The 11,122-nt window shown below is 49.4% G+C and overlaps 3 non-coding genes across 3 annotated transcripts; 1 reads left to right on the top strand and 2 right to left on the bottom strand.

Annotated features, from left to right (window-relative positions):
• The first annotated feature begins 6,953 nt into the window (after positions 1-6,953).
• On the top strand, positions 6,954-7,026 carry TRNAK-UUU. Its single transcript has one exon. It is a non-coding gene; the product is annotated as a tRNA-Lys (tRNA).
• A 1,709-nt stretch (positions 7,027-8,735) lies between these two features.
• TRNAE-UUC lies at positions 8,736-8,807 on the bottom strand. Its single transcript has one exon. It is a non-coding gene; the product is annotated as a tRNA-Glu (tRNA).
• Positions 8,808-10,546: 1,739 nt separating this feature from the next.
• TRNAK-UUU lies at positions 10,547-10,619 on the bottom strand. The gene has a single exon. It is a non-coding gene; the product is annotated as a tRNA-Lys (tRNA).
• Between the last annotated feature and the right edge of the window lie 503 nt (positions 10,620-11,122).

The following is an 11,122-nucleotide window of genomic DNA, read 5'->3' as shown; positions in this document are numbered from 1 at the left end:
GAGGACACTGAGGGGGGATGGAGGACACTGAGGGGGGGAGTTGTGGAGTAGAAAGATAGATTTGAGTGTCATCGGCATAGAGATGTATTGGAAGCCATGTGAGGTTATCAACTGACCCAGGGAGGAGGTGTAGATGGAGAAGGGAAGCGGTCCAAGGACAGAGCCTGGGGGACCGCTCCAGAAAGAGGAAGAGGTTCTTGAATGGATTTTTAAGATTTATTTCCGGAGTTCAGTGTCACTTTAAGGTCTGATACAATTCCATCCACAATGAGTTTATCTATTAAAGGAATATATTTTCTGCTCACCTTAAAGTGTACATCCACTTGGGATCCCACCCACTGAATATCTCACAAAGGCAAGCTCGATGCCCCGCTCCTCCACGGTTAGTGCAGCGGGATCTGACTGGTTGTGCGCCGCAAGGAGTGCGTCTCCACTCCGAATCCACAGTTGTGTGCGGCCGATCTGCTTCACTGGACCCTTTGTATATTTGTTCCCATTCACATAGCATAAGTTAGAAATAAAATGTATGTTAATGAGAGAAACAAAATACACACATTCCTGTGCTTAGTGTTTCCATAAGGACAGGTCACCGTGAAGGCTGCTCAGGAAAACGTGGATTCAGCCATTTTGCCTTCTGCAACAAAACCTCTAATAGGTAAGAAATATATTTTTTTTAATTATTTTTCAGCATGCTTTTACAGTAGCAACTCACAGCAGACATAGAGAGGGGTATTTAACAAATGTTATGCAAAAGTGGAAATACCCTTTAAAGGAGAACTATGGGGTCAGGTCTTTTCCCCCATAGTTTATGTGTTCTCTCACCTCCCGATCTACTGAGCCGACCTGTGACGGTCTCATTGTCACAGGTCGGCTAGAACTATGAGGTGAGTGAAAAGCACCTCACCTCGTAGTTCTCCTTTAAGAATGTGCGTTTTTGCCTCTGTTGGCACAGAACCAACGCTCTCAGAGATTCTCAGGGTGAACGGCTCTGCAATTTTTTTTTATAAACAGACCTCATGGTATATATTTTCTGCAACAATAAACTTTTCTGCTTGCCGTCAGAATTACAAATGCTTTCCAAACACGTGCTGTGCACATAGCTCTGATAGGCTCCTGTACAATAGTGCTATTGGCTATTTTAATTTGAAATAGCCGATAGCAGACTGGCTAGTAAACCCCCAGTTGTCTCTCAGTTCCGCTCCTCTGCTCAGTGATGGGTGCAATAGCTGGCCTGCTATCGGCTTTTGTAATTTGAAATAGGGGGGGGGCACCATGGGGGGGTGAGTGATCAAGCCTGTGCCCTAGGGGGCTGCCTAGTTTGCCTAGTGGCAGCACCAGCCCTATGTGTAAAAAAGGCCCCAGGTGTTCGTGTTCTCAGTCGTCCACATTGGGGATAGCTTTTCTACTTTGTGGAAATTGGAGGACTTGATGAAGCCGCTCCCACAAGGACAAGAAACTCCCAAACAAGAGGAGGTGGGGTCTCCAATGAATTCAACCAGAGACAGACGGGGGTGCCACCACACTTTGTAGGATCTAAATTGATTGTTTATTGGTAAAAGATTGACAATATTAAATAGGTCAACACGTTTTGGGGGTTTACTCTACTTCCCCTTCATCGGGGCTTACAATATTCTTGGTTGGTTAAACACTTTTCAGGAAAAGATGGACTCTACAATATAACAGTACTGACCAGTGTCCGCAAAGCATGGTGGCAACACTCTCTGTTCCTGATTGCATTCATTTCAGTTGGTTGCCAGCGCACCAGAATGGACAAGCGCCATTGTTTCTGATGTAGGACTCCACAACCCACAGTAATGCCTAACCGTGCATTATGGTGCACTGCAACCAGGGCCATCTCTATAACCATGCAGCCTGAGGAGGTCGCCTCAGACGGCATCTCATTAGGTGGGTGGCAGCTGTGGGGGGGACAGTAGAGGGGAAGCCACAGCACCCCAGGTTGCTAAGAGCTCTTAGCAACCTGTGAAGTTCTGTCCGGCTTCCTGTCCAGCTCATTGTAGCCAGGGAGCTGAACAGGGTGCCCGATGAGCTCCAGGCAACCAGTGACATCAGGGATCTGGGTGGGACTGCACAGGAAGCGGCTGACAGCACAACTCTCTGTCCGGTTTAACACAGCCAAGCCGACTGTCTACCAATGGTGTCACCCAGGTGCGGCCCGCACCCCCCTTGTGACGCCACTGCCCCCCAGCACTATAAGCATCACCCATTACCCAACCTCCACCCGCCTCAGGCAGCATATAGGACCGGGATGGCTCTGACTGCAACACATCTATTGCCTTAGTGAATGGGGTGCCAGTAGTAGTAGTACGGCGCATTAATGAGCGTTACCACAACACGCGGCAACTGATCGGTGTTAAAGGTGTCATTTTCCACCTGTGTATATGCAGTAAGTGATGACGGGGGATAATGCAACATCTCATATATACCTTTGTGCATTCATTTTAGTTACTTTAACACACAAGTCTCAATTCCTCATAGCAACACGCATACAACCATTTGAATACCTGTGCTTTATTTGCAACATTTTAACAATCTTTATATCTTTGTTCACTAAGGGGCTGACTTATAAATAAATATAGCTGAGGAATATGACAATAGCACGGCAGTACCGCCTCTAGAGGGCGCTGAGGAGTATAGGAGTTTCCAAAGCTCCACAGCTCCATCTAGTGGCGGTATTATTCTGTTAAAGACTTTCCAGGCCGACATAAAAGAAAGACTCGTGAGATAAAATACGTGTTCCCCGGAAAACATAGCGTTCCATTCATGTGGAAGGATTAGGACTCCGCCTCTTTGCAACATTCTTGTGAACTGAACGCTTTCTCAAACAATTCATCCCCCACACAGCTCCCTCCTCATGAATCACTGGCCCCTCCCTCTTAGATTGTAAGCCCTCAGGGCCGTGGTGATAATGCAACATCTCATATATACCTTTGTGCATTCATTTTAGTTACTTTAACACACAAGTCTCAATTCCTCATAGCAACACGCATACAACCATTTGAATACCTGTGCTTTATTTGCAACATTTTAACAATCTTTATATCTTTGTTCACTAAGGGGCTGACTTATAAATAAATATAGCTGAGGAATATGACAATAGCACGGCAGTACCGCCTCTAGAGGGCGCTGAGGAGTATAGGAGTTTCCAAAGCTCCACAGCTCCATCTAGTGGCGGTATTATTCTGTTAAAGACTTTCCAGGCCGACATAAAAGAAAGACTCGTGAGATAAAATACGTGTTCCCCGGAAAACATAGCGTTCCATTCATGTGGAAGGATTAGGACTCCGCCTCTTTGCAACATTCTTGTGAACTGAACGCTTTCTCAAACAATTCATCCCCCACACAGCTCCCTCCTCATGAATCACTGGCCCCTCCCTCTTAGATTGTAAGCCCTCAGGGCCGTGGCGTAACAATCGCCATAGCGACCCAGGCGGCCGCTATGGGGGACAGGGGAGCACAGGGGGGCCCGGCCAGATGCCGTGCGGGCCGCCTGGGTCGCTGTGGCATCTCATGCTGGCGGCTTTCACTGCCGGCTGTGATAAGAATGCGCTGCTGTTCAGTGATCTGTGCAGCAGCGCGTTTTTCTCACAGCCGCTGCGGAGTTAATGAGAGCCGGCAGTGGCGGTGGAGCAGGCTGGACCGGGCAGTGGAGGAGGAGGCGGGCCCCGTGGTCGACAGCAGAGGAGGAGGCGGGACCCGGCGATGGAGGAGGTGGGGCCTATCAGCGAGCGTGGAGGAAGAGGAGGCGGACAGGTAAGGAGTGTGACCAGCCCACCAGAGGGTGACCCTGCACAGCCCACCATAAAGAGTCTATGGCGGCTGTGCAGGGTCAGCCTCCGGTGGGCTCTGCAAGGGGCATAACTAGAGAGTCTATGGCGGGCTGTGCAGGGTCAGCCTCAGGTGGGCTCTGCAAGGGGCATAACTAGAGAGTCTATGGCGGGCTGTGCAGGGTCAGCCTCAGGTGGGCTCTGCAAGGGGCATAACTAGAGAGTCTATGGCGGGCTGTGCAGGGTCAGCCTCAGGTGGGCTCTGCAAGGGGCATAACTAGAGAGTCTATGGCGGGCTGTGCAGGGTCAGCCTCAGGTGGGCTCTGCAAGGGGCATAACTAGAGAGTCTATGGCGGGCTCTGCAGGGTCAGCCTCAGGTGGGCTCTGCAAGGGGCATAACTAGAGAGTCTATGGCGGGCTCTGCAGGGTCAGCCTCAGGTGGGCTCTGCAAGGGGCATAACTAGAGAGTCTATGGCGGGCTCTGCAGGGTCAGCCTCAGGTGGGCTCTGCAAGGGGCATAACTAGAGAGTCTATGGCGGGCTGTGCAGGGTCAGCCTCAGGTGGGCTCTGCAAGGGGCATAACTAGAGAGTCTATGGCGGGCTCTGCAGGGTCAGCCTCAGGTGGGCTCTGCAAGGGGCATAACTAGAAGTCACAGGGCCAAAAAACAACATTTTGCTAAGGGGCCCTGTGATTTTTAGATACGCCCCTGGCTCAGAGGCGGGGCCCTCCTTACCATCTTGTCTTGGATTGTATTGTGGTTGTAATGTCTTCCTTATACTGTACAGCGCTGCGCAAACTGTTGGCGCTCTATACATTCTGTATAATAATAATAATTGAATATTTCGATGTACAAATGATCACAATGTAAAATAACAATTTCCGTGTAACACATTGCCTGCGGCTGAGGTCTGTAGACCTGGACGGAAAAACTGCGAGCGCGTGAGATTTAGAGCTATCGGGGAAATAGGAAGGTCACCGGGGTCAGCACTGTACAATGGGGAAGAGAAGGAAAAACAAGCCAATGAACATAGAAGTGCTGCTCTAAAGAAAACTCCGCAGATAACACAGAAGAACTGCGCTCAGGCAATTGTGTGTTTTGCCGAATGTCATCTCGTCCCGAAAAAAACAAAACTGACATCTGTAAGTGGTCGTTAGTTCGATGAACTTTATTCTTTGGGCGATTGGAAGCCAGCGGACATGTTCAAAGTCAGAAAGGTTTTCGATGAAAGTTGCAATTGTAACATGTTCGGTGTCAAGATGGAAATTTGCGTAAAAATTGTTATGTCATCTGTGACGACGTGGTAATCAGAGGGTCTCACCGGGTCTGCCATCTTTTAACTTGGGGGAGCTATGTGACGACATGGTGATGAGTTTATGAGTTAAATGTGTATTGGTGTTGAGTTATGTTTGAGTGCGTTATACTCAGGCCCGGCGCTACCGCAAGGCAAGGCAAGCGGCCGCCTGAGGGCGCTGCAGGGTGAGGGCGGAAAAAACAGGGCATTTTGACAAGTACTTGTACTTGTCAAAATTCCCCCGATGTTTGCGCTATGGTTTTTTTTTTCATCACTTACCTTCGGTGCGGGAGAGCAGCGGCGAGGCAGCGCTGGTCCGGTGGGAGGAGATCCAGGTGGGTGATCCTAATTTAGTTGGCCGGCGACTGCCAGGGGATTTGGCTGTCTGGAGCTCATTAGCAGGGGAAACCCTGTGGTGTTGTGCAGACAGATTGTCTGGGGAGGGGAGGGTGGATGTGATGGGATTATAATCTGATCTCATCACTTGCTGTATAAAAGGTTGTACAGTTGCTCAATAAATCAGAGTTTGTTTCACCCTACACTTGGTCTCGACTAGTGACTGGGGAAACTGGGAGCTAAAGATCTTCAGGTTGCAATATCTCCTCAGCAAGGAAGAAGACAGCGGCGGACAAACTCATCCTGAGTACCGGAGTCCTTCACATCATCAATGTTGGATCTGGAAGATTTTGGACAATTGGGATCTTGCCAGCGGCGTGTGATAGATACCCGGGGTAATTGGCGATCTTGTGAGAAGACTGAGTGTATGGTGCTTGGTATCAGAGAGGGAAAGAAGAAGAGAAGCGGAGAAAAGAAAGTGGAAGAAAAAGGGAGACAAAAACTAAGTGTGAGGAAAGGTGGAATGTCTATAATGCCTGGAGGGGAAGGATCCAGTGTTGGCAGTAGAGGTGTCGGGTTCTGCACTGGGGTTCAGTATAATCCACCCATGCAGACCGGATTTTTAGAATTTTTGATGTGCATCAAGAGTGATAGAAGTCAATTTCTGATTTAAGATACTTAAAGGAGAACTCAGCCTCATAATCTGAGCCGACCTGTGACAATGAGACTGTCACAGGTCGGCTCAGTAGATCGAGAAGTGAGCGAACACATACCGGCGCTCGCTCACCTCTCGATCTATCCCCGCAGGTGAGCCGTGACAGGGCAGTGACTGGATTCCCCCTTCCCCTGTCCGATCCTCCAGCGCTGACGGGGGAGGGGGCGGGTACAGCTGGCTCTGCCTCTAGATAGGCAGAGCCAGCTGTCACTCACGCAGCTGGGCGGATCCAGACATAATTGTCGGGATCCGTTCCGGCTGCGGCGTCTCAGTATACCGCGAGCTGTAGCTCCCTATATACTGAGCCTAGGGTGACGGGAGGACGCTAGTTTGTGTCCTCCCGTTACCCTAAGGAGAACTATGGGGAAGAGCCCTGACCCCATAGTTCTCCTTTAATCTGGGAAGAATATCAAAGGAACTTTCATACGGACAGTCTCACCGGAACATTCCATAATGCCACCAGAGACTTGTAGAATGTCCTTCAAAATTCCATTTGATTTTAACATTCGATTTTGGAAGGAAATGGAGTTTCTTGGTGCTGACACTGCCCTTCCTTCTGGAGGGGGGGCTACGTCTGTTCCCCATGGTCCCTGTGTGTGATGTACAGTAGTTCCTCCCCCCTCCTTGCCATACAGCTTAATAAAATTCCCCTTTAAGTTATCTACCATAATTTTAAAAAATTGCTTCTTCAAGTGGGAGGTAAATACTTAGGACAACTGTATTGCAGTCTACTTGTTCTTTTCCCTTTTATTGCCCTATTGGCTCACAGGGGGCAACGGGGTGGAGTTTAGTTGCTAGTCATGTGACTCAGCGCTTTCACTGAAGCCCGGATAGCTCAGTCGGTAGAGCATCAGACTTTTAATCTGAGGGTCCAGGGTTCAAGTCCCTGTTCGGGCGGCAGATATTTTATTCCTTGCTGAGCACCAAAAAAGAAAGCACTGAGCTACTACACTCGAATTACTTTAACCCCCCCCCGGCATTGGTAGTTTCTTTTCCATCCAGCCGGTACTGGACAGTACGGGTGCTGGACTGCAGAGAGCATGCCAGCACTCGGCACCCTGCTGCCTCTCTGCATACGTTTTTCACTGGGCCGTCCCTTTAATGAAGCTGTTGCCTCAGGGGGTATCTCTCTGGGTCATGTGGGGGCGGCAGGCAGAGCGGCATGTTTGCTGCACGCTGCTGCCCCCTTTCTGGACCAGAGCGTCCCAGGTTGCTAAGAGCCGGGTGGGTAGATGTGTAAGGGCAATACACATCTCCCTGCCCAGCTCCTAGCAACCTAGGACGCTCTGGCCGGTGTCCCGCACAGCTGTGACATCACTGGTTGCCAGGAGCTGGGTGGGACACCGGCCAGAGCATCCTAAGTCTGTAGAGGGAGGCATCACTGTTGCGCACCACCACTACGAACTCTCCCGCCCCCCGCCTCAGGGGGCTAAAAGTCTAGGGACCTCACTGGTTTTGCAGATTCTTACGATGAGGAGGGCGCAGCTTACCCCACCACATATGCTCCTGCTCACCCCTGCTCCCTCCTTGTTCTGCTATTCAGGTAGTGAGTGTAGAGTGGGCCCCAACCCCCTTGGGGCCCACATACACTGCACACACTTTAACTATTAGAAAATTGAATGAACTTTTCTGTAGAACAAAACTCTGCTGGTGAATGATCAGCTTTAGGTTCCACTCACCACCATTATTTTAGGTGCCATTGGGGATTCCTGCGTCAGGAACTTGTGATTTCCAGCAGCAGGAATCCCTAATCCGGTGTTTACAAGCGGCAGCTGTCACCCATTCACGGTAATGATCGGGGTGACAGCGGCTGCATTTCAGTGCCAGCACACCGCATGTAATCGTATCACGTAAGGAGTCAATTGCTATTCCTCAGAGGCGGCTCTAGACTTTGTGAGGCCTTAGGCGAAACTCGAAAGTGAGGCCCCTCCCACTTACATCCATAAGGGGAAAAATGATAATTAAAAATGAACTGTGAAAGGCTGAATCCCAGCCGAGAAAACAGAAATGGAGTAACCAATTCCCATATGGTCTAGCGGTTAGGATTCCTGGTTTTCAGGCGGCCCGGGTTCAACTCCCGGTATGGGAATGACTGTTTTCTTGGCACGGAAACCCTAAACTAGTGGAAATTGTAATACAAAAATTAGGAACCATCACACAAACTGGGCCACCACCCACTATATATGCAATATATATCAAAAGGGGGAAAAATCGTACACGTCTATTACCGTTTGATGAAAAAGCAATTTCACTGCTGAAACTACCCCAAAAAAAGTTTTTATTTGAGAGAGGTTTGAGACTTCGTGTAATAGTGAATTATGGCCACTAGATGGAGCTCCCACTGCTTTGTTTGCATTGAGCATTTTAAGTCTTTGTTGTATCCCGGTTTCTGTCAACCACTGGGGTATATTTTATATATATTTTCAGGGTAAGGGTGGAGTGGGAGGGCAGGATGCAACATTTTCACCTGAAAGCAAAAGATATTTTGGGGCATTTTCTAAATGAGTGACAAAGATACAAAGGTGTGAGACTTCAAAATAAGCGAGCCGCACAATTCCCAGCAGTTTAGGGAATGAATGTTCCTTTCCGGGCCAATAAAAGAGTCATTCCCATACCGGGAGTCGAACCCAGGCCGCCTGGGTGAAAACCAGGAACCCTAACCGCTAGACCCTATGGGAATTTCATGCTCAGTGATCTCTGATGTCTCCATTTCTGTCTTCTCTGCTGCTGGGACAAATTGGCATTCACCCTTTCACTGCCAGCGCCTTTCTTATTTATAAAATTGGGGGAAACAACAGAAATGTTCCACAGGCGACACTTTGAAAGCCTTTGCTGGTCACCAGTTTGGAGTTATCTGTATAATATGACCACGGAATCATCGCTCTCACTCTGCTGTGTGCGGGGATACCCCACATGTGTGGTACAATTGTCATTTTTGTACGCAGGCACGCCCAGCACCTGTGTGCGCGTTCATATGTAAGTAGGGGGGAGGGACAACAACAAAAAATGTTGCTGATGTTTCTCATTTAAATTTTTACTACTGTTTTTTAGCTGCTAGCTATCTGTGATAGGAAATTAGAGGTGACAGGTTCTCTTTAGGTCTAAAAGATGCTCCACTGCACTCTATAATGGTATACCCCTCGTGGCCGGGTGCTGAAGTGACTGCGAATGGCACCTTTAGAATCCAAGTGATAATAGGATGTCACCAGCGCAACAAGGTCAAGTGTGGTGTGTGCGGTGCATGCGGGCCCCAAGGGGGATGGGGGCCCACTCTACACTCACTCCCTGAACAGCAGGACAAGGAGGGAGCAGGAGCGGCGGCAGCCCTGGGCACAGTGTTGTCATAAGGGGCGGGGTGAGCTGCGCCCTCCTCATCACAAGAGGTCCGAGACTTTTTGCCCCCTGAGGCGGGGGGTGGGAGGGTTGTTTTTAGTGGTGCACGACAGTGATGCCTCCCTCTACAGACTTAGGATGCTCTGGCCGGTGTCCCACCCAGATCCTGGCAACCAGTGATGTCACAACTGTGCGGGACACCGGCCAGAGCGTCCCAGGTTGCTAGGAGCTGGGCAGGGAGATGTGTATTGCCCTTACACATCTACCCACCCAGCTCTTAGCAACCTAGAACGCTCTGTCCAGCAAGGGGGCAGCATTGTCCAGCAAGGGGGCATTCTGTCCAGCAAGGGGGCAGCATTGTGCAGAGCTCTGGCCCTCATACAGCAAATTCATAGCATATTTTTTTAGTTCAAATGTATAGTCGTGTAATAGTGAATTATGGCCACTAGATGGAGAAGAGGAGCAGAATAAATACAGACTTCTATGCTCCTCAGCTCCATCTAGTGGCCAAAATGTAGTATGACATCACAACACATTGGAACTGGAATTAATATATTAAGAATGTTAGTTTTTTGGCGTTATTTTCCCAAAAGAAATATTTATAGATATTCTCAGGGTAAAAGGCCCTGTGAGTTGTTTATAAATAGACCCCTTCATGAACTTGTACTTAATCGCCCCCCACCCTTTGTGCAGCCTGTAATGTTAAATACTTGCCCCTCCCTGTTCCAGCCATCCAGTGGAATGCAGTCCAATCATAGGCTGTGTCATGTAATAGTGCAATACCAAATGCACTCCGCCTGTGAGGAATCGATAGTGAAAGCGCGCTTCGCCCATTCTGGCCAGCGATTGGTTACCAAATTGCTCTAGCAAAGGTTCGGCACCCCTGATTGCCCCGATCACCATATTTGTGTACATGAATACATGTAGACTGCTGTACATAAACATATTTAAAAAAATAAGACCTACCCCGAAAATAAGGCCTAATGTAATTTTTTGAGCCCAAAAAAATATAAGACAGTGTCTTATTTTCGGGGAAACACGGTTGTAGTTTACTGTTGTTGCTTGGTGTGAAATCAAAATCTGACACCCGAACAGGGACTTGAACCCTGGACCCTCAGATTAAAAGTCTGATGCTCTACCGACTGAGCTATCCGGGCTTCAGCGGTAGCTTTTGGCCACTTGCCTCACACCGAAACTCCTCCTCTTCGCAGAATGTCCGCACTTTGGGTGGCCGGGAGGGAATCACTAGACGTCTCCACAGAATAAAAATTAATTTCAGACTAAATTAAAGGAGAACTATGGGGTTAGGTCTTTTCCCCATTGTTCTCCTTAGGGTAACGGGAGGACACAAACTAGCGTCCTCCCGTCACCCTAAGCTCAGTATATAGGGAGCTACAGCTCGCGGTATACAATTGTGCCGGGATCCGCCCAGCTGCGTGACTGACAGCTGGCTCTGCCTCTCTAGACGCAGAGCCAGCTGTACCCGCCCCTTCCCGCGTCCGTTCCGCAAGTCAGCGCTGGCGGATCGGAGGGGGGAATCCAGCCCCTCCCCTGTCACGGCAGAGAGTCGTGACCGGATCGAGAGGTGAGCGAACGCCGGTATGTGTTCGCTCACCTCCCGATCTACTGAGCCGACCTGTGACAGTCTCATTGTCACAGG

Source organism: Nanorana parkeri, unplaced genomic scaffold (genome assembly GCF_000935625.1).
Source record: "Nanorana parkeri isolate BGI_ZX_2015 unplaced genomic scaffold, ASM93562v1 scaffold2324, whole genome shotgun sequence".
In the NCBI taxonomy this organism is placed as follows: Eukaryota; Metazoa; Chordata; class Amphibia; order Anura; family Dicroglossidae; genus Nanorana; species Nanorana parkeri.
Note: the sequence above shows the minus strand (reverse complement) of the source record. Positions and strands in the feature narration are given on the sequence as shown.